Below are 21,106 nucleotides of genomic sequence, written 5' to 3'. Positions count from 1 at the left end.
AGTGAGATCATACAGTATTTATCTTTCTCTGACTTATTTCACTTAGCTTAATGCCCTGAAGGTCCACCCATGTTGTTGCAAATGGCAGGATTTCTTTCTTTTTTGTGGTGGAATAATACTCCAGTGCGTGTGTGTCTGTGTGTGTGTACACATACATTTTCTTTGCCCATTCATCTGTCAAAGGACATTTAGGCTGTTTCCATGTCTTGGTTACTGTGAATAATACTGCAATGAATGTGGGAGCACAGATCTCTCTTCATGATAGTGATCATTTCCTTAGGATATATACCCAGAAATAACACTACTAGAACATATGGTAGTTGGATTTTCAATTTTTTGAGGAAGCTCCATAGTGGCTACACCAATTTACATTCCCACCAACAGTGCCCAAGGGTTCCCTTTTTTCCACATCCTTGCCAACACATGTTATCTCTTATTTTGTTTACAGTAGCCATTCTAACAGGCGGGAGGTGAAATATCACTGAGATTTTGTGGTTTTTTTAAGATTTTATTTATTTATTTGACAGAGAGAGACAGTGAGGGAGGAAACACAAGCAGGGGGAGTGGGAGAGGGAGAAGCAGGCTTCCCGCCTAGCAGAGAGCCCAATGTTGGGCTCGATCCCAGGACCCTGGAACCATGACCTGGGCCAAAGGCAGATGTTTAACAACTGAGCCACCCAGACGCCCCAAAATATCACTGAAATTTTGACTTGGATTTCCCTGATGATTATGATGTTGAGCATCTTTCCATGTACCTGTTGTTCATTTGTCTATCCTCTTTGGAAAAAATGTATGTCCAGGTCCTTTGCCCATTTTGAAATCAGACTATTTTGTCTTTTGCTACTGAGTTGTCCGAACTCTTTACATATTCTGGATTATAACCCTTATCAGATACATGGTTTGCTAATATTTCCTCCCATTTTGTAGATGCCCTTTTCATTTTGTTGATTGTTTCTTTTGCTGTGCAGGGACTTTTTAAAGTTTGATGTACTCTCACTTATTCTTGCTGTTGTTGCTTGTATTTTTGGCCTAAATACAAAAAAATCATTGCCAAGACCAATGTCAAGGAGTTTTTTCCATGTTTTCTTCTAGGGGTTTTATGGTTTCAGGTCTTACATTTAAACCTTTAGGGACTCCTGGCTGGTTTAGTCAGTAGAGCATGCAACTCTTGATCTCGGGGTTGTAAGTTCAAGCCCCATGTCGAGCGCAGAGATTACTTAAAAATAAAATCTTTAAAAAAATAAACCTTTAATCTATTTCAAGTTAATTTTTGTGAATGGTATAACATATGGGCCCAATTTCATTCTTCTTCATATGAATATCCAGTTTTCCCAATACTATATATTGAAGAGACTCTCCTTTCCCGCATTAAGTTACCCTATTACTTTGTTTGTAGCACTTACAACCCATTGTTTTGTCTTATTCTCAGCATTATTTTTATCCCCACCTAGGCTCCATAAGGTAGACAAGTAACTGATATATAAAAGATGCTCAATACATTTTGTTGAATTAAACATACAAGTTAAATTGAGTTTGTTTGTTTTTTAATTTCTCTGTCAGTAAAGCAAAAATGCTGTATTGGTAAGAGAGTAATAGGAATAACCACTTGGGAAAACTTGAAAGTACAAAGTTTACCTGCCTTATTATAACCAATGGATTCTAAACCAGTACGTACCTGTAAAAAACGCACACGATTCACCAAAAGACATTCCCAAGAAGGTACTATTATATAAGAACCAAAACTTGGAAACTACTGAAAGTTCCTTCAATAATAGAACAGATGGAGACTTCTGGGGAAAATGGTGGAGTAGGAGGATCCTAAGCTCACCTCATCCTATGGATATAACTAGATAATACACACATCAGTGTAAATAACCCAGAAAACAACCCGAAGACTGGCAGAACAAAGTCTCCACAGCTAAATGTAAACAAGAGGCCACATCAAAGAGGGAGGAAGAGCAGAGACACAGCTAGGAGCTAAATGGACATGCAGGACCATTTGGAGGTCCTGAGTATGGAGGATCTTTGAGGTTGTTGAGTAGGGAGAAAAACAGACACCCCAGCCACTCCAGGCATGGGGAATCCCCATACCATTTGGCATTGAAAACAGAGGGGCTGAATTCCACAGGCTTTTATAGTAAGCTGTGCTTAATACATGGAACTTAAAAATCAGCTTTGCTCTGGGAGAGCTGGGAGGGTGATAGGACACTGAGTCCCTGCCCTATAAAGAAATAGCACAATGGGGTACCTGGCTGGCTCAGTCAGTAGAGCATACAACTCTTAATCTCAGGGTCATGAGTTCCAGCCCCATATCAAAAAAGAAAAAGAAAAGAAAAGAAAGAGAGAGAGAGAAAGGGAGGAAGGGAAGGGAAGGAAAGAAAGGAAAGGAAGGAAGGAAAACCAACAGCTCCACAGAGATAAAGCACAGAAGAAGCATTTTAAAAAATGCATGGTTCTTATAGGAGGGATATTTGTTTACTAATCTCAGAGTGAGGGGCCATTTCTCTTCCTGACCCCCCCATGCCCCGAGGCCTAGACATCTGTGAGAACCAGCACGGTGACCTCTAACATCTCCATCTAAAACTACCAGCTTCTACAGATCTGCCCCCTCCAACCCATCTGCTTCTGTTCCGGGCCACTGCAGGTCCCCTCCCATAGCCAACAGGCAGAGAACTTACAAGCACAGTGCACCATGCCCCTGCATTCTTTTCTGTATGTGATCCTCCAGCCAGGCTTCAGCAGACCTGTGCAAACTTTGCTAACACAGGGTGCCCCACCCCCATGTTCTCTTGCAGACCTGCCCCCTCCAAAATGTCCATGACCGCAATCCATCCAAAGATAACCACACACACCAGTCCAACTGCGGCCCCAGCAGTGGGCTGGGAGCAGACATCTGGTCTGACTGCAGGCTCCACCCATCAACAAAAGCATCTCAGGGCACTGCAGTTTGGTGCTACTGCATCTCTGTCATATACCTGGTGTGACTCTACTCAAACCCAAGGTGGCCTCAGAATGGCCCACTAGCAACACAGGAACCAAACCCTGCCCACAACAGGCAAAGAGAGTCATGGCATACAACGGACGGCAAATGCGGCTCAACCACAACATAGGGCATATGCAACACACGCAGGAGACACTCCTCAAGTGCCAGATTCTGGTAAACAAGGACCATTGCACTACAGGACACTACAGGACCTGTTCTTTATGAGGTCATTACTTTCAAGAGCAAGAGACATAACTGAATTTTCCAAAACATAAAAACAGAGATTTGGACAAAATGAGGAGACAGAGGAATATGTCCCAAATGAAAGAGCAAGATGAAATCACAGCAAGGGACCTAAAGGAAATGGAGGTAAGTAATATGACGGATAGGGGATTTAACAGAGTGGTCATAAAGATACTCACTGGACTTGAGAAAAGAGTGGAGGACCTCAGTGAGACCCTTAACAAAGAGACTGAAAACATAAAAAAGAACAAAACAGAGATTAAGAACTCAATAACTGAAATTAAAAAAAATACACTAGAGAGAATAAATAGTAGACTAGAGGAAGCAGAAGACTGAATCAGTGACCTGGAGGGCAGAGTAATGTACAGCAATCAAGTTGTGCAGGAGACAGAAAAAAATAATAAATGAAAAGAGATTTAGGGAACTCAGCAAAACCAACAACTTGCATTAAAGGGAACCCAGGAGAAGGAAGACAAAAGGGGACAGATGATTTATCTGAAGAAGTAAGAGCTGAAAACTTCCTGAATCTGGGGGTGCCTGGGTGGCTCAGTTGTTAAGCATCTGCCTTCAGCTCAGGTCATGATCCCAGGGTCCTGGGATCGAGCCCCCCATTGGGCTCCCTGCTCCATGGGAAGCCTGATTCTCCCTCTCCCACTCCCCCTGCTTGTGTTCCCTCTCTGTCAAATAAATTAAATCTTTAAAAAAAAAAAACTTCCTGAATCTGAGGAAGGAAACAGAAATCCAGGTCCAGGAGGCACAGAGAACCCCCAATAAAATCAACCCATGAAGGTCCCACAAAGACACAAAGTAATTAAAATGGAAAAAAGCAATGATAAGGAGAGAATTTTAAAAAGCAGCAAGAGAAAAGAAAACAGTTTCATACAAGGGAAACTCCTTAAGGCCATGAGCTGATTTTTCAGCAAAAAACTCTGCAGGCCAAAAGGGAGGGGCAGGATATATTCAAAGTACTGAAAGAAAACAACCTGCAGCAAAAAAAATACTCTATCCAGCAAGGCTATCATTCAGGATAGAAGGAGAAATAGTTTCTCAGACAAACAAAAGTTAAAGGAATTCATGACCATTAAACTAGCCCTACAAGAAATATTAAAGGGGACTCTTTGAGTGGAAAAGAAAGACCTTACGTAAGAGTAACAAAAGTAGAAAGCACAAGTGTATCTATAAAAATCAGTCAAGGGATTCACAAAATAAAAGACGTAAAAGATGACACCATATAGCTAAAATGTGGGTGGGGGAGAGTAGTAAAGAAGAGGTTTAAACTTAAGCAAACATCAACTTAAAGTAGACTGTTACATGCATAAGATGTTGCATACAAACCTAATGGTAACCACAAACCAAAAACCAGTAACAGATGTGCAAAAAAATTAAGAGAAAGGAACAAAAGGAAAAAAAGGACAAACAGAAAAATAGACTTTTACCTACTGAGTACTGATAGGTACCAGTGGGGAGGTGGGTGAGGGAACGAGTGGAATAGATGAATGAGTACTGATGAGTACTGAGTAACATACAGAATTACTGAATCACTATATTGTAAACCTAAAACTAATTTAACACTGTATTAAATTTAAAATTAAAATTAAAAAAAAGAGAAAGGAATCCAAGTATATCACTAAAGAAAGGTAGCAAACCATGAGAGAACAAAGCAGGAGAAGAAAGGAACAGAGAAGAACCACAGAGACAACCATCAAGAAAACAAAATGGCAGTAAGTACATACCTATCAGTAATGACTTTGAATGTAATACCTATCAATAATTACTCCAATCAAAAGACATGGGGTGATAGAATGGATGAAAAAGCAAGACTGCCTACAAGAGACTCATTTCAGACCTAAAGACACATGCAGATGGAAAGTGAAGATGGAAAGGAAAAGCACTTATCATGCAAATGGAAGTGAAAAGAAAGCTGGGGTAAGCAGTACTGATATTAGGGGAAAAAAGACTTTAAGGCAAAGACTGTAACAAGGACATTATATAAAGGGAACAATCCAACAGGATCTAATAATTGTAAATATCTGTGCACCCAACATGAGAGCATCAAAATACATAAAGCAGCTAATAACAAACATAAAGGAAGTAATCAATAGTAATACAATAACAGTAGGGGACTTTAACACCCCACTTGCATCAATGGACAGACCATCTAAACAGAAAATCACTAAGCAAACAGTGGCTTTCAGTGACACACTGGACCAGATGGACCTAACAGATTATTCAGAACATTTCATCCTAAAACAGGAGAATACACGTTTTTTTCAGGTGCACGTGGCACATGCTCCAGAACAGATCACATATTAGGCCACAAAACAACTCCCAACAAATTCAAAAAGGCTGAAGTCATACCATGCATCTTTCATGACCACAACACTACGAAACTAGAAATCAACCACAAGAAAAAATCTGGAATGAGCACAAATAACATGCTACTAAACAATGAAGGGAACAACCAAGAAATCAAAGAGGAAATCAAAAAATACACAGAGACAAATGAAAATGAAAACACAACAATCCAAAATCCTTGTGCTGTGGCAAAAGCTGTTCTAAGAGGGAAGTTTATAGCAATACAGGCCTACCTTAAGAAGCAAGAAAAATCTCAAATAAACAACCTAACCTTACACCTGAAGGAGCTGGAAAAAGAACCAACCAACCCCAAAGCCAGCAGACAGAAGGAAATAATGAAGATGAGAGCAGAAATAAATGAAACAGAAATTTAAAAAAACAAAGAACATATCAATGAAACCAGGAGCTGGTACCATGAAAAGATCAACAAAATTGATAAACCTTTTGCTGATTCATAAAAAAAAAGAGAGAGAGAGAGAGAGGTCTAAAAAAAGATAAAAAAAAAAAAAAAAAACAACAACCAGGAGAAAGAACAACTCATACCACAGAAATAAAGGATTAGAAGAGAGTATTATGAAAAATTATATGCCAAGAAACTGGAAAACCTAGAAGAAACAGATAAATCCCCAGAAACCTAAAACCTCCCAAAACTGAAGCAGAAAGAAACAAAAAAATGAACAGACCAAATACCAGCAATGATAGAATCAGTAATCAAAAAAATCCCAACAAACAAAAGTCTAGGATGAGATGGCTTCACAGGGGAATTCTACCCAACATTTAAAGAAGAATTAAGACCCATTCTTCTCAAACTATCCAAAAAAAAAAAAAAAATAGAAGAGGAGGGAAATCTTCTGAATTCATTCTAGGAGGCTAGCATTATCCTGAGTCCAAAACCAGATAAACTACAAAAGAAGAAAACTATAGGCCAATATCCCTGGCAAATATAGATGCAGAAATCCTAAATAAAATATTAGCAAACTGAATTCAACAAAACATTTAAAAAAATCATTCACCATGATCATGTGGGATTTATTCCTGGATTGGAAGGATGGTTCAATATTCTCAAATCAATCAACATGATACATCACATCAATAAAAGAAAGGATAAAAAACCATATGATTATTTCAACAGATGGAGAAAAAGCATATGACAAAGTATGACTAACACCCACTCACGATAAAAACCTTCAACAGAGTAAGTTTAGAGGGAACATAACAAAACATAATAAAGGCCATATATGAAAAACCCATAGCTAACGTCATAGTCAATAGGGGAAAACTCTTCCCCCTAAGGTCAGGAACAAGATAAGGATGTCCATTCTAGAATTGATAAATGAATTCATTAAGGTCAGAGGATACAAAATCAATGCATTTTTATACACTAATAATGAAGTACCAAAAAGAAAAATTAAGAATACAATCCCATTTACAATTGTACCAAAAATAATAAAATATCTTGAAATAAACTTAACCACAGAGGTAAAAGACCTGTACTCTGAAAACTATAGGACACTGAAGACGACACACACAGATACAAAGACACTGAAGACGACACACACAGATACAAAGATATTCCATGCTCATGGATTGGGAGAACAAATACTGTTAAAATGTCTATACTACCCAAAGCGATCTCCAGATTTAATGCAATCCATATCAAAATACCAACAGCATTTTTCACAGAACTAGAACAAACAATCCTAAAATTTGTACAAAACCACAAAAAGACCCCAAATAGCCAAAGCCATCTTGAGAAAGAAAAACAAACCTGGAGGTATCATAATCCCAGTTTTCAAGCTATACTACAAAGCTATACTCATCAAAACAGTATGGTACTGGCACAAAACAGACACATAGGTCAACAGAACAAAACAGAGAGCCCAGAAATAAACCCATGATTACATGGCCAATTAATCTTCAACAAAGGAGGCAAGAATATGCAATGGGGAAAAGACAGTCTCTTCAACAAATGGTGCTGGGAAAACTGGACAGCAACACGCAAAAGAATGAAACTGGACCACTTTCTTACACCACACACAAAATAAACTCAAAATGGATTAAGAACATAAATATGAGACCTGAAACTATAAAAATTCTCAAAAGAGCATAGGCAGTAATTTCTCTGACACTGGCTATAGCAACATTTTTCTAGATGTGTCTTCTGAGGCAAGGGAAATAAAAGCAAAAATAAGCTATTGGGATGTCATCAAAATAAAAAGCTTCTGCACAGCAAAGGAAACAATCAACAAAACCAAAAGGCAATCAACTGAATGGAGAAGATATTTGCAAATCACATATCAGATAAACAGTATCTAAAATATATAAAGAATTTATACAACTCAACACAAACCCAAATAATCCAATTTCTAAAAATGGGCAGAAGACACAGACACCACTCCAGAGAAGACATATATATGGTCAATGGACACATGAAAAGATGGTCAACATCACTTACCATCAGGGAAATGCAAATCAAAACCACAATGAGGTATCACCTCATATCTGCCAGAATGGCAAAAATCAGAAACACAAGTGTTGGTGAGGATATGGAAATGGAGGATATGGAAAAAAGGAACCTTCATGCACAATTAGTGGGAATGCAAACTGGTGCAGCCACTGTGAAAAACAGTATGGAGTTTCCTCAAAAAATTAAAAATAGGGCACCTGGGTGGCTCAGTCAGTAAAGTGTCTGCCTTCAGCTCAGGTCATGATCTCAGGGTCCTGGAATCGAGTCCTGCATCCGGCTCCCTGTTCGGCAGGGAGTGTGCTTCTCCCTCTGCCTCTCTCTCTCCCTGTCTCTCATGAATAAATAAATAAATAAAATCTTTAATAAAAAGATTTAAAAAATTAAAAATAGAATTACCATATGATCCACTAATTCCACTATTTACCCAAATAATACAAAAACACTAATTCAAAAAGATATATGCACATCTATGTTTATTGCAGGATTATTGACAATAGCCAAATTATGGAAGCAACCAAGCGTCCATTAATAGATAAGTGAATAGAGAAGATGTACATTCTCTCTCTCTCTCTCTCTCTCTCTCTCTCTCAATGGAATATTACTCAGCCATGAAAAAGAAAGATATCTTGTCATTTGCAACAACAAGGATGGACAGGTAAGGTATAATCCTAAGTGAAATAAATCAATCAGAGAAAGACAAATACAATATGATTTTCATTCATATAAGGAATATAAGAAACAAAACAAAGAAAAAACCAGACAAAGCAACAAACAGACTTTTAATTATAGAGAACAATCTGATAATTACCAGAGGGGAGGTGGGAGGGGGTATGGGTGAAGTAGGTGAAGGGGATGAAGAGTACACTTACCTTGATAAGCACCAAGTAAGATGCATAGAATTGTTGAATCACTATATTGTATACCTAAAACTAATATAACACTGTATATTAACTATATTGGAATTAAAATTAAATAAAGACCAAAAATAGGACAGGTGAATAAATTGTGCAATATTCACACAACAGTGAGAATGAACAAAGTATAGCAATGCACAACAGTCTATCATAAGTTTGATGTTCAGCAAAAGAAGCCAGACAAAAAAAGACATCCATACAATTCCATTATAAAAGTATAAAAACAGACAAAACTAATCTACAGTGTTAAAAGTCAGGACAGTCCTTTTCACTACATCTGTGTCTTTGGGGTAAATACCCAGTAGTGCAATTTCTGGGTCATAGGATAGCTCTATTTTTAATTTTTTGAGGCACCTCCACACTGTTTTCCAAAGTGGCTGTACCAACTTGCATTCCCACCAACAGTGTAAGAGGGTTCCCCTTTCTCCACAACCTCTCCAACATTTGTTGTTTCCTGCCTTGTCAATTTTTGCCATTCTAACTGGTATAAGGTGGTATCTCATTGTGGTTTTGATTTGAATTTCCCTGATGGCTAATGATGACGAACATTTTTTCATGTGTCTGTTAGCCATTTGTATGTCTTCTTTGGAGAAGTGTCTGTTCATGTCTTCTGCCCATTTTTTGACTCGATTATTTGTTTTTTGGGTGTTGAGTTTGAGAAGTTATTTATAGATCTTAGATACCAGCCCTTTACCTGTAGTGTCATTTGCAAATATCTTCTCCAATTCCGTGGGTTGTCTGTTTTGTTGACTGTTTTCTTTGCTGTGCAGAAGCTTTTTATCTTGATGAAGTCCCAAAAGTTCATTTTTACTTTTGTTTCACTAGCCTTTGGAGATGCATGGAGCACCGGGTGTTATATGAAAACAATGAATCGTGGATCACTACATCAAAAACCAATGATGTTTGGTGACTAACATTACATAATAAAATAAAATTTAAAAAAATTCTGAATTAAAAAAGTCAGGACAGTTCTTGCTTGGGACAGGGACAGGCAGTGACAGCAAGGGACACAAAATGGACTTCTAAGATGCTAATGAGATTCTGTCTCTTGATTGGGTTGATGGTTGTATGGGTGTGCTCACTTTATGAAAGTACATCAAGTGGTAGTACATTTATGATTGGCACCCTTTGCTCTATATTTGTTATACTACAACAAAACATACTCTTTACCTATCCAGACCTTGACCTAGAGGACAGGCAAGGATTCAGCATTCATACACATCAAGTCCTCTCTCTACATGCTCCACCTTGACTGTACAGACCAACACCCTTCTATTGGAAGCACCTGGGTCTCTAAACTTATGCAGAACATCAGAGGCACCCCGTGTGTGTCTGTAGGAGTTGAGGTAAGCTCAAGTGGTCTGACCCCCAGACAGATTGAGAGATGAAGGCTGATGCTACTTTCCCACAGAGACATGGCTCAGGTCACAATGCCTCTGAATGTCCAGGTCGCCAGGATTGCTCTGGTTCCTTTGTGGACTAGGGCTCTTCCTTTGTGGAATAACCCCCAATAGGTCCCCGACTATCAAGCACACCTTCCTCTTTACTTTATCTCAGACAAGGAGTCTACAGATTTCAGAGGATAGGAATCAACTTTTTTTGCTCCCTGCTACATCCTAAATGGCCAGCACAGTGCCTGGTACATAGCAGCCTGGCCAATAAATACCTGTGGTAGGAATGTATGAATACGTGAACAAAGAGAACTACTTCATCTGTGTACCAGGACCTGGTTACTGGAAAGGCAAGATCTAGGTCAAGGACGACAGTGGAAAGAAACAAAACAATAAAAGCATATGCAAAGGTCTTTCTGAGGTAGGAAGAAATTTTTAAACCATCAACCCAGTCATATAAAGAAAAATCACACAATTTATCTCACACTAGTAAACATAGCAGTAGTTTATCTTTACTATGGATAACACGTTAATACTCTCCTTCACTGAAAATGACATAGGTCTTATTCAAGTAGGCTGGTCAAAGGTTGAAGACTGGATCCAGAGTCACAGTAAGATCAGCTGGCCCAGATGTTGGAAGTGATGCCTCAGCCTAATGAAAGTTCTGGACACCAACCAGCCAACCAAACCCACTGAAGTCACAGAGGAATCAGCATATCCAAAGAGCATAAAAAGACATGGATACTACCCAACCATCCCTTAACAATGGGGCTATGGAAAGACCCCAAACAGCCATACAAATCTGTTCAAGTATTATCAGTTAACTATTTTCTCCCTCCTTGGCAATGGTTTTATCAATTTCAGGTACCATTAATCAGAGGAAATTCAGCAACATGGGGTAAAGCAAAGTCTGAGAGCTGGTTCAGTGGGCTTCAGAACAAGGAGTACCACCGTGTCTTGATGATCCTCAAAATTCTTTGTTTATTACATACTCTTAGCACCACTTAAGCTTCAGTACCCATTTCTCTGTAAACTAAAGCCAATGTCAGAGTCAACTTCCTTCAGTTCATCTGTGCACAAAACATATCAATTTTGCTAGAGAAGATGCAAAGTTAGCCCAGCATTGGCTGGGTTCAGGCCCCTCTGGAGACATGAAGATTCGTTGAGATGGACACCCTAGGAGTGTATCTTATAAAAGTCCCCACATCAGTTTCACTGGGTTCATGTACACAAGTGTCCCTAGAAGCTAGTCAAATGTTATTCTGCTCCAGGAGCACCTCCTAACAATGCTTACTGCTGAGACTATGCAGACACCCACACTGGAAAGCAAGACCTTTCTGTCTTTCGGTATCAATGGTAACCCTATTGGCCAAAGGGGAAAACACTGCACCCATAATAATTTTCTACCACACAAAATGCTCATTTTGTCTAAAATGTTATTATTCATTGGCTCTTATCATGTCAGCTATTTAGGATGAATAATAGTTCTCCAGGATTTTTCTGGAAATACAGTCTGAAAATTACCTGCATCAGAATTATCCAGACTTGTTTATTTAAAATGCAGCTTCCTGGGTGTCACCTTCGACCTACTGAAGACTACGCTCTGGACTCAGAGGCTGAAATCTACAGTTTTGTTTTATTTTGTTTTAAGATTTTATTTATTCATTTGAGAGAGAGAGCACAAGCATGGGGAGTGGGAGAGGGAGAAGCAGGCTTCCCGCTGAGCATGGAGCCTGATGCAGGGCTCGACCCCACGACCCTGGGATCATGATCTGAGCCAAAGGCAGTAGCTTAACCAACTGAGCCATCCAGGCACCCCGAGATCTACAGTTTAAAGAAGCCCACTAGTGATATTACAAGATTATGAAGACTTGAGTCTGAAAAGCACCACCCTAGCACCTCACTTGGGGCATTTTCTCTTTTTGCCTTGGCCTGGCCTTTGTTAGAACTGAGAGTGATTCCATGTCAACGGTGGGACAGAAAAGACAGAGTGAAAAGAGAAGAGTGGAGGCTTATACTCACTGCATATTTGTTTTCTCTGTGCAAAGATTGCCTGGCACGCCTGCACTAAGTTCGGCTTCCCTGCTCCAATCACAGACACCGACAGACTTTGCATAAATGCCTGCTTACCCAGCACATAATTATGCTGGGGAATGTTGATGGTGCCCTTGTAGTGGGGACATGTTGCAGATCACACAGGAACAGTTTGCAAATTCCTACAAATAGTTGTATATGTCCTTCCTTCCTCCTCTCCCCAGTATGCCAAATTTAAAAGCAAGTCCATTTTAAAGGATCAAGGGAGAGAGTCTCCTGAGGGACATATTTGTATAGCATCCTAAGAAAAGCAGCCCCATCAAGTTACTGTGGATTTTAGTGTTTACCCTTCCAGAAGAATCTCCAGTAACTCACATCACTGGTTTGTCAATGCATCTTTCCTCCTTCCCAAGAAGAAACCGTTATCCTCACCTCTGTCAAGAGGGACACTAAGAGGACCCAGACAGAGGGGCTATGAAATGTACCCGCACTACTCAGCACTCGACATGGCACTGAAGGAATTGCATTCATGTCCATCTCTCCCCCTAAAATGTGACCCTTGAGGGTGGTAATCTTGGTTCTCAACTTTAGCCTCTAAGTCTGGCACCCAGTTGGTTCTCAGCAGTGATGACAGGAGAAGGGAATGGGGAGGAGGGCAAGGAACAACTCATTCAAACCACTCTCATTTTTGAAATAAATACTTCATAAACCATCACTCCATCCAGAAACTCCATGGCACCTTTATTTTTAAAGAGCAGTGGGAATTGCAGGAGCTCTATAGCCCAGGACACTGGACCACAGAGCGAAGGAGAAGCTCATGGGCCGCAGACCTTAGGGGAGGAAGGACTTTCTGAAGGCGGAGGCAAAGAGGGGGATGGACACTTTCCCATCAGAGGCTGCTGAGGCTGGCAGAGAGGGAGAACAACAGAATAGGCCATCCTTCCACGTCCTTGGCCCATCTGCCGATCTCATTTGTCATAGGTGACTCATTCTCCTTCCTCCAAAATAGGTGTTAAGCTGCAAATGGGCAAAGTGTGCTTTTTAAATAAACTAGGAGAGAGCTTGCTGCTTAACAGAATCCTAGGGCAAACACGTCTAATGGAAACACATCAGGGTCCTTCCCATTTCAAGACCTTGGGACTTGCTCCTCCCACTTGCTGCCTGGAACACAAGCACCTCCTCTCCTCACGTGGCTCACTCCTGTCATCCACCAGCTCTCAGCTCCAATGGCCTTCCCCAGGAGCATTCCCTGGCCAGAAGAGTTCATCAGCACCTTCCCCTTCCCTTTACATAGTCTCAAGGCGGCTGTACCTCTACCTTGTAGCACTTTTGTCTACTGTACCTACACGCTTATTTTGTGATTGTTTATCTGTTTGCTAGAGAGTAAACCCCAGGAGGGTACAAAGCGCTCCGTCTTCACGCAGCACCCAGCAAAGGCCTGGTACAGACTTGGCATTTGGAGAACATTTTTGTACCAACAAACCATCACGCCCTGCATTAGCTATTTTTTACTGTTTGGGTTTTCCTGAACCACAGTCAACCGGCTCTGCGTTTAGTGAATTATAGGTCCTCTGATAGCTTGTCATGATCTGGATCTGAAGAGCTAGACCTGAGGAGAGAAGGAAGAAAGGCCTGGCCAACCCTACCAGTATTTTCCTGTTGGTTTTAAAGCCAAACTAGGATCTTGGGGACTCCTGAACTCCAACAAGCAACATTTGCTAGACCCTGAAGGAACTTCCTCAAGGGCAGTAATGCAGAACCCCACCCGCCCCAAAGCCAGCCTAGATCTCTCTGTAGGACAAGATGAGGTTTATACCTTTTGAGATGGGCTGGAGGCAACTGGATCAGAGCTTAACATTAAAAGTGATACTGATCAGGGCTGAGCTGGCAAAACAGGGCTCCCTGGGGAGCCCTTCACATAACTCGAATTTCAGGCACAGCTGGGCACAAATTTGCTCTCATATACATCATGATGAGTTGCTAGTTTCAGGAGGTCCAGTGATGATGGGAAATATAATGGGAAAGTCTTCTGTGCCAGAAGCTGCAACTGGAAATTAACAAAGAGACCATATGGAACCTCACACAGCCTTCCAGACTGGCAAGGAATGAAGACAGGCTCAGGGATAATGGAACAGATCTCCCCAACATTTCTCTAAGACACAACACAGAAGACAACATCTGTGTGCCAACAATTCACTCACAGGGCAGAAGACAAGTGACCCTCGGAAAGCAAATCAGAGGAGCAGGTATATCAGCCACTCAAAGATCATGAGCGCCTTACTTTGTGCTTTGCGTCATGATGTCACTCATCCTCCCCCAAGCCCAACAAGTAGGTATGATCACTCTACTTTTATAGATGAGGAAAGTAATGCTCTAGCCAAAGACCCAAGCTTATACTTGGCAAGACTGCAAGGTGAACTCAGGTCAAAGAATGGGCTCTTCACTCTGAAAAGACTCAGTTTCAAAGAGTTGTGTCCCGGTTGTGCGGGCGTTGGGTTTCTTTTTCAGATTCACCCTGACTCTCAACAGCACCCCCATCTGTTGGTATCCATAATCACTATCAATCACTAAAAGAATGAGACATGTGTCCAAAGCTAGCATGACTTACTGGGGCCAGACCTCTGCAAAGAACAACTTGTCTCCATCCTGAAGGCATGGAAAATCCTGATCCAGAATAATTCACTCACTCACTCACTCACTCACTCACTCACTCATTCACTTACTGAGAAGCCTTCTGTGCTGGGCTTAATGGTAAAGGTCTGGGAACACTGAGCTCTATACAAGTGTATCCAGAAAACGGTTACAAAGTTGTAAGGTCCCAGCTTACAGATAGAGATTAGAATCACCCCACAAAAAATGTTTTCCAGCATGTGTAGGATGTAGAATTTCCACCCACCAAAAACTATAAAAGTACACATGTCTGTAATTCTCCTATAGGCTTTCTTTCCCAGGAATACATCAAGAGGTGTGCTTAGGAAGAAATTCAAGTCAACACAATGCTTATTCACCACCTACTCTGTGCCAGGCATGCTAAGACTCAGGCTCTGACTTCAGGAAACATCCAATGATTTAAAAAGCTAAAATACAAATATATACAACTAAAATTGAGGAATAATACATAAAGTGTTACAGGAGTTGTTAATGTTTTAAAAAATAGCCTCCACCTGTTCAGCATTTATTACACCAAATACTTTGCTAAGAACTTCCCAGGTAGTAGCCAGTTTATTCTTCATGCCAGCCCTGTAAGGTTGGCTAACATACTGGACATCCATGTCCCCTTAAGGAGCTACCCCTCAACCCTCCCTTCCACCATAGGATTCTTGGAGCCCCCACACCACTTTAGCCCCAGGTCCCAGGCCTGAACAATTAACATATTCTACCCAATTGTCAAGAGTATTTGATTGGGGATGGGTATATAAAAACAGGTAAATCTGACAAGTCTCAATTCTGGGAATTTTGTTGGCACTACTGAGACATAAAAACTTCATGATGATATAAATTTGTACTTGCCATGAGCCACCACATGGAATTAATGAGCTTGAGAACAAAACCAACATAGGGGAAAGAAAGCCCAAAGCCTGGGGGATGGGGGAGTGTCTGGATCCAATCTTACCTGAAGTCATAGCTTATCAGTAGAATCTTCAGTTATAAAGTAAGTTTTCTTTTCCATTTAAGCCAGCTTGAAATAGATTTCAGTTACTTGAAATCTAGAGTCCTCACCAATAAGAGTGTTACCATCCCCACTTAACAAATGAAAAGTCAAGGATTTGGAGAAGACAAATAATCTGTCTCCCTTAAATTTAATTAACCACACGGTAGTATGCATTGAGTCAGCCTGCTCAAATGCCAGGGGCAAATTTTTTCCCTCCATTCACCAGGGCCAAGGTGGAAACATGCAAGTCACCTTACTATGCTCCTTTTTCTGCATGGTGGGTTCATTTCTTATTTACCTTTACAGTGAGCGGGTAGTCCTCTGGGGTCCCAGTTTTACCCAAGGGTCTATTAAATTCTTCATTCTGGGCACTGTCTCCTTTCTTAGAAGTACACAACAATGGTGCATCTTAAAAGTAATGGCATCTTATATTAGATGAAATAGGGTAAGAAAATACTTGTAACCTTGGGCAAATTATTTAATTCCTTAGAGGAAATTTATTTTGTTTGTAGTTACCTCATCTGGGAAGAGATCCACGGTGAGCCTAGGTCTGAGGAATTTCCTAAGGGACATTCATAGTCACCTCACCAGAAGAAAGGTAAAAGGAGTCATCCTGAAAGTGTTCAAGTTCAGATACTGAGTGTGTTTGGTGTGAAATACATTACGTAAATAAGATATGATTATAAAATATTTAATTACTAACATTACCGCCTCTCTCCACGCAAGATAAAAGAGTTGAGCTAATGATTAGGTCCCACTCCTCTAGGGAAGTAGCACAGGCCCCAGGATCCATTTGGGACCACTTCTTGCTTTTGAAAATAATCTCATCAGCCTAGAGAAGAGGACTGATCCTCTCAGCAATCCAGTTCAGCAGAAGTACTACAGGGCAGGACTGGTGGAGGACCAGGAGAGGCAGGGGAACTCAGCCTAGGAAGGTCAACTGGCAAGAAGTTCTCCCATCCTTGCCAGGCAAGAACTAGGTTTTCTCTGGCAAGGACAAACTGAAGGTAAGGACAAAAAAACACGAGAATGGTCTCAGGCCTACTGACTCCCAAGGTGTCTCTTTACAATGGTTCCTGTGAAATAATTATTTCTATCAGTGGTCATTTAGTACAGGGGATTTAAGATAGTGGGTTCATTAAAGAGTCAGGATCACAAACTCATTTAAGTCTCCTTGAACTTGTTTAATCAAAATGATTTTCTGCTACTCTCTATTACAAGCCGAGTTTCTGTGGTGACAGATTAATGACTGATCCACTAAGCCATACCACCTCTCTTGTCACCAACTCTACTGACTGAGCCAGCCACTATTCTATCAATAAGCCCCATTTGCCCTTGAAACTCATGACGGCTGAGATGTTAAGATCAAGTGAGCAAATCAGATGCTCACTGCCACCCCAGTTCTGCTACGGAGACCGCCAAATCCCACAGAGTGTACATCAAGAGGAGAAAGAAGGCAGGCTGGTCCTTGTGGTCTCATTAGAATTACAAACTCAGGTCACTCCGGACTAAGATAAATGCCAGCCAAGGCAAAGTTTCTGATTCTTCAAGCCTGCTCAAGGTAATTATCCTGGAGTTAAATGTCAAGTCTAGTTTCATGTGTGCAAAAGAAAAAAAAAATGTCATGTTTGGTGTAAGCAACAATATTATTTTAATCAAATCAGAAGCTCATTATGAGCAGAAGGTAAGCCCTGACGTGACCCCTACAGTAAGCCATATCTTACCTGGGTTCCGTTCTACTTTGTCTCAAACTAAGATTCTTCACTGATTGCCCTCAGACATAAAGTAGGAAAGACTTACAATGTGATATCAAAGGAGCCTCACATCCTAAATCCACTCCACTCTTGACTGATTGCAATGCACAGCAAGAATCTGGAATCAGACTGCCTGGGTCCAGTCCAGGCTCCTCCACAGCCCAGCTCTGTAACTTGGGGCAACAGCCTCAACCTCCCAGTAAACCATCAATAATAGTACTTCTCTCCTAGGATGGTTATGAATTTTAAATGAGATAATATATGTAAAGTACCTTAGATAATGTGCTTGGTTAATGTTAGGTATTATCTATTTATGCAATGTTTTAATTTTTTAATTACAACCAGAATGTACAAATGTTATAAGAAAAAAACCTATTAAAAAAAACTAAGTAAGAAAGAAATGCCTGAAAGCCTTAAAGGATTTCCTCCAGTAGACAAGAGATTACTGAGAGAAGAGATGACATTATTTACCTTGTGCACGCTTACAGCCCACACTGCCTAGCATATACTAGACAATCAGATAGATGTGGGAATGAATGTGCAAATAAATGTAAGAACGAACAGAGGAAAATTTCCTTAGAGGAATGACTATGGAGACCGAAATCACGCTGAGGAAAAATCCAGAGAATGACTGTAGCATCTTGACCCCTCAATCTCAAACCACAGAGAAGTTAAATGTATGACAGCAGAAAGCCAGAAATTATTGTACCACCTAATACAAACATCTACCTTCTTCATCTACTTCTCAATACTGTATATGTGCAAAAGTCTCAGTCTCCATCTGACCAAAACATCCCAACTGCTCATCTTTATAAAAGAATGAGGACCAAACAGACCACCAATACATTTGGGAGCAAACATCTCAACATTGTTCTGTTTCTCCTGGATCCCTCACTCTAGGCAACAAGCCATGGAGTGGTTCTGAAAGTTTTGTTTCTGTAAAGGAGACAGTTATTAAGTGTGTACCTTGAGCAACAGGACCACTTCAAAGTGCCAAGTAGTGGCTCTCAGGTCATCCCTGGCAATGTCACAGAGCACTCAATGCAGGGGACCATGGCACACAGCCTGCTATCATTTCCATTTCAAAGCGAACCCAATAACAACCACCAAAGGGTATCATCAACATTCTAAAAGGAGACTTTAGTTTTTAGTTTCACAAGGTCAAAAATCACTTCTAAATCTTTCTCCCCCAGGTGTCTGGGTGGCTTAGTTGGTTGAGCAACCAACTCTTGGTTTCAACACAGGTCATGATCTTGGGGTCGTGAGATCAAGCCCCGCGTCAGGCTCTGTGCTCAGTGGGAGTCTGCTTGGGATTCTCTCTCTTCCTCTGTCTCTCCTCTCTCTCCCTCTGCTTCTCCTCTCTCTCTCTCCCTCTCTCTCTCACCGTCTCAAAAATAAACCTTTAAAAAATAAAAATTTAAAAAATTAAAAAATAAATCTCTCTCACCTGAGTGCAATAAAGTGACAAGTCAGGGGAAAGGCAACAAGCTTTCTTTCACAGTGACTTTCAAATATTGACAAGCATCACAACGGTAATCTCAGGACACGGTGTCCGTAAGTTATCAGTGGCTTCAACAAAACAACTAGAACACTAACAGAGAAGCTAAGCTTTGTCAACCCTAAGCAAGACCTGGCTCAGTGCAAACAATCGGGCTCGCTGAGCAACTGTCCCGTTAGCTGGGTCTTTGTCCACTGTCCACTGAACATCCGGTTTTTAGAGTAAGCAACCTTTTACTGCCTGGACCCAGGGAACAGAGGCTTTTTGGTTACTCCAAGTAAAGGACCCAATGAAGATGCTTGAAGGTGGAGTAAAGGAGCACCTAGTTTGAGTTTCACAACTTTGAAGAGGTTACTAGCCACAGCTGGTATCACAAGACCCCATGAAACATATCAAATGGTTGATGAGAAAACCTGTCTGCGATTTTTTAACATTTTGAGATGTTTTTAATGGTATGCTGGATTAAATATTCATTTTAAAAGAATATATGCTGGTAAAAATATTAACACCTAAAATTCTCCAGAAACAAAAAAGCAGTGTGTTTGAACATAAAAGCATTTCTCTTCTTATTAAGCTTCAGACATTTTTACAATATTTAAGGCAGCCTAAACATATTAAGAATTACCGAGAATGTTTGTTTTAAAATAGAGTTTTCCAGCAATCATTCTGAAAGTACGGAATCAGGCTCTCCAGGGGAGAAGTCTGGGTGCTAGAATTTAACAAACACCCCAGGGGAGCCTCATGATCAGTCAGGTTCTGGACAACAGTGACCCAAGGATAAAAGAATGTCACCATTTGCAAGCAAGATGAGAAATGGAGAAAAATTCAAATTCTAAAAATTTAAAGCTTAATGGGAAATAAGGATAATATCATGCTTATGATACACTAAGACTAGAAACTCTTGAGCAGACACAAAAGCACAGTGAACCTTTCCACATCCTGAAAGTCAACAAACGCAGTTGCTTTCAACCCGACCGAGGTGCCACTCTAACCAAGGCATCGGCAAAGGCGTCCTTCTCTTTTCCACCTGGCCCAGGTAAGCATCTGCCTTGTCCCTCAACTCTAGCCCAATTTAAGCATCTGCCTTGTCCCTCAACTCTATCCAAAATGTAATGATAAAACAAATTTTAAAAAGCAAAATTATTTCTACCCTATTGAGTCCATGAGTGAATGCTTCTTTGGGGGCACCTTTGGGGCAGTTTGGCATCTTTTTCAGCCTCAGGCAAATAAAGTCGGTGCAGGACTCCTCCGAACTGAACAGAAAGCGGGATGCAAGATGGTTAACAGAGCAGGTCAGGGACAGGAGGTGGGGGAAGCACAGAGGAAGTCCACCGCATAAAGCAAGCTCAAAATAACTGTGAAAGTTCATTGAATGTGTCTGAAAGCACCTTTCAAAGAGAAGCAGCCCACAGTCAATTAGAGAAAGGAAGAGGAGGAGAAGAGAGAGGAGGGAAAAGCCCTCACTCGAGGCTACGGCCATACCTGCTCCTCAGGAATGGGACCTGGAGAGGTGCCCTTTACAAAGTACAAGAAAATATCTGGACTCACTGGATTTCCTCATACTTTTCCCCTGCAAGGGTTTGGGGCTACCAGAAATGGGGCTAGACAAATCCAGTAAAGGGAGGGTGCCTCCCACACATCTCGCACCTAAAAGAGCCCTGTGACAAGAGCAGAGGCTCTGTGGTGAGGGTCTCTCTCAAGGGCAGGAAATCCTCATGTGAAGTATCATACAAGTTCTCTCCCGGTCCCCTCCAGGCACACGGCCCCAGCCACCTGGGAGAGCCTTTGAAAGAGCTGTCGGCAGCAAACCCCCCC

General features: G+C 40.9%; 1 protein-coding gene across 1 annotated transcript in view; it reads right to left on the bottom strand.

Moving 5' to 3' along the window:
- The window catches only part of SPOCK1 (SPARC (osteonectin), cwcv and kazal like domains proteoglycan 1), a 603,296-nt gene that overhangs the window by 580,355 nt on the left and 1,835 nt on the right, over window positions 1–21,106 (bottom strand). The window lies entirely within an intron of this gene.

The sequence above is a fragment of the Callorhinus ursinus genome, unplaced genomic scaffold (genome assembly GCF_003265705.2).
Source record: "Callorhinus ursinus isolate GAN/ISIS: 27379988/994484 unplaced genomic scaffold, GSC_fseal_2.0 scaffold83, whole genome shotgun sequence".
Classification (NCBI taxonomy): Eukaryota; Metazoa; Chordata; class Mammalia; order Carnivora; family Otariidae; genus Callorhinus; species Callorhinus ursinus.
This window is presented reverse-complemented; position numbering and strand designations above follow the sequence as displayed.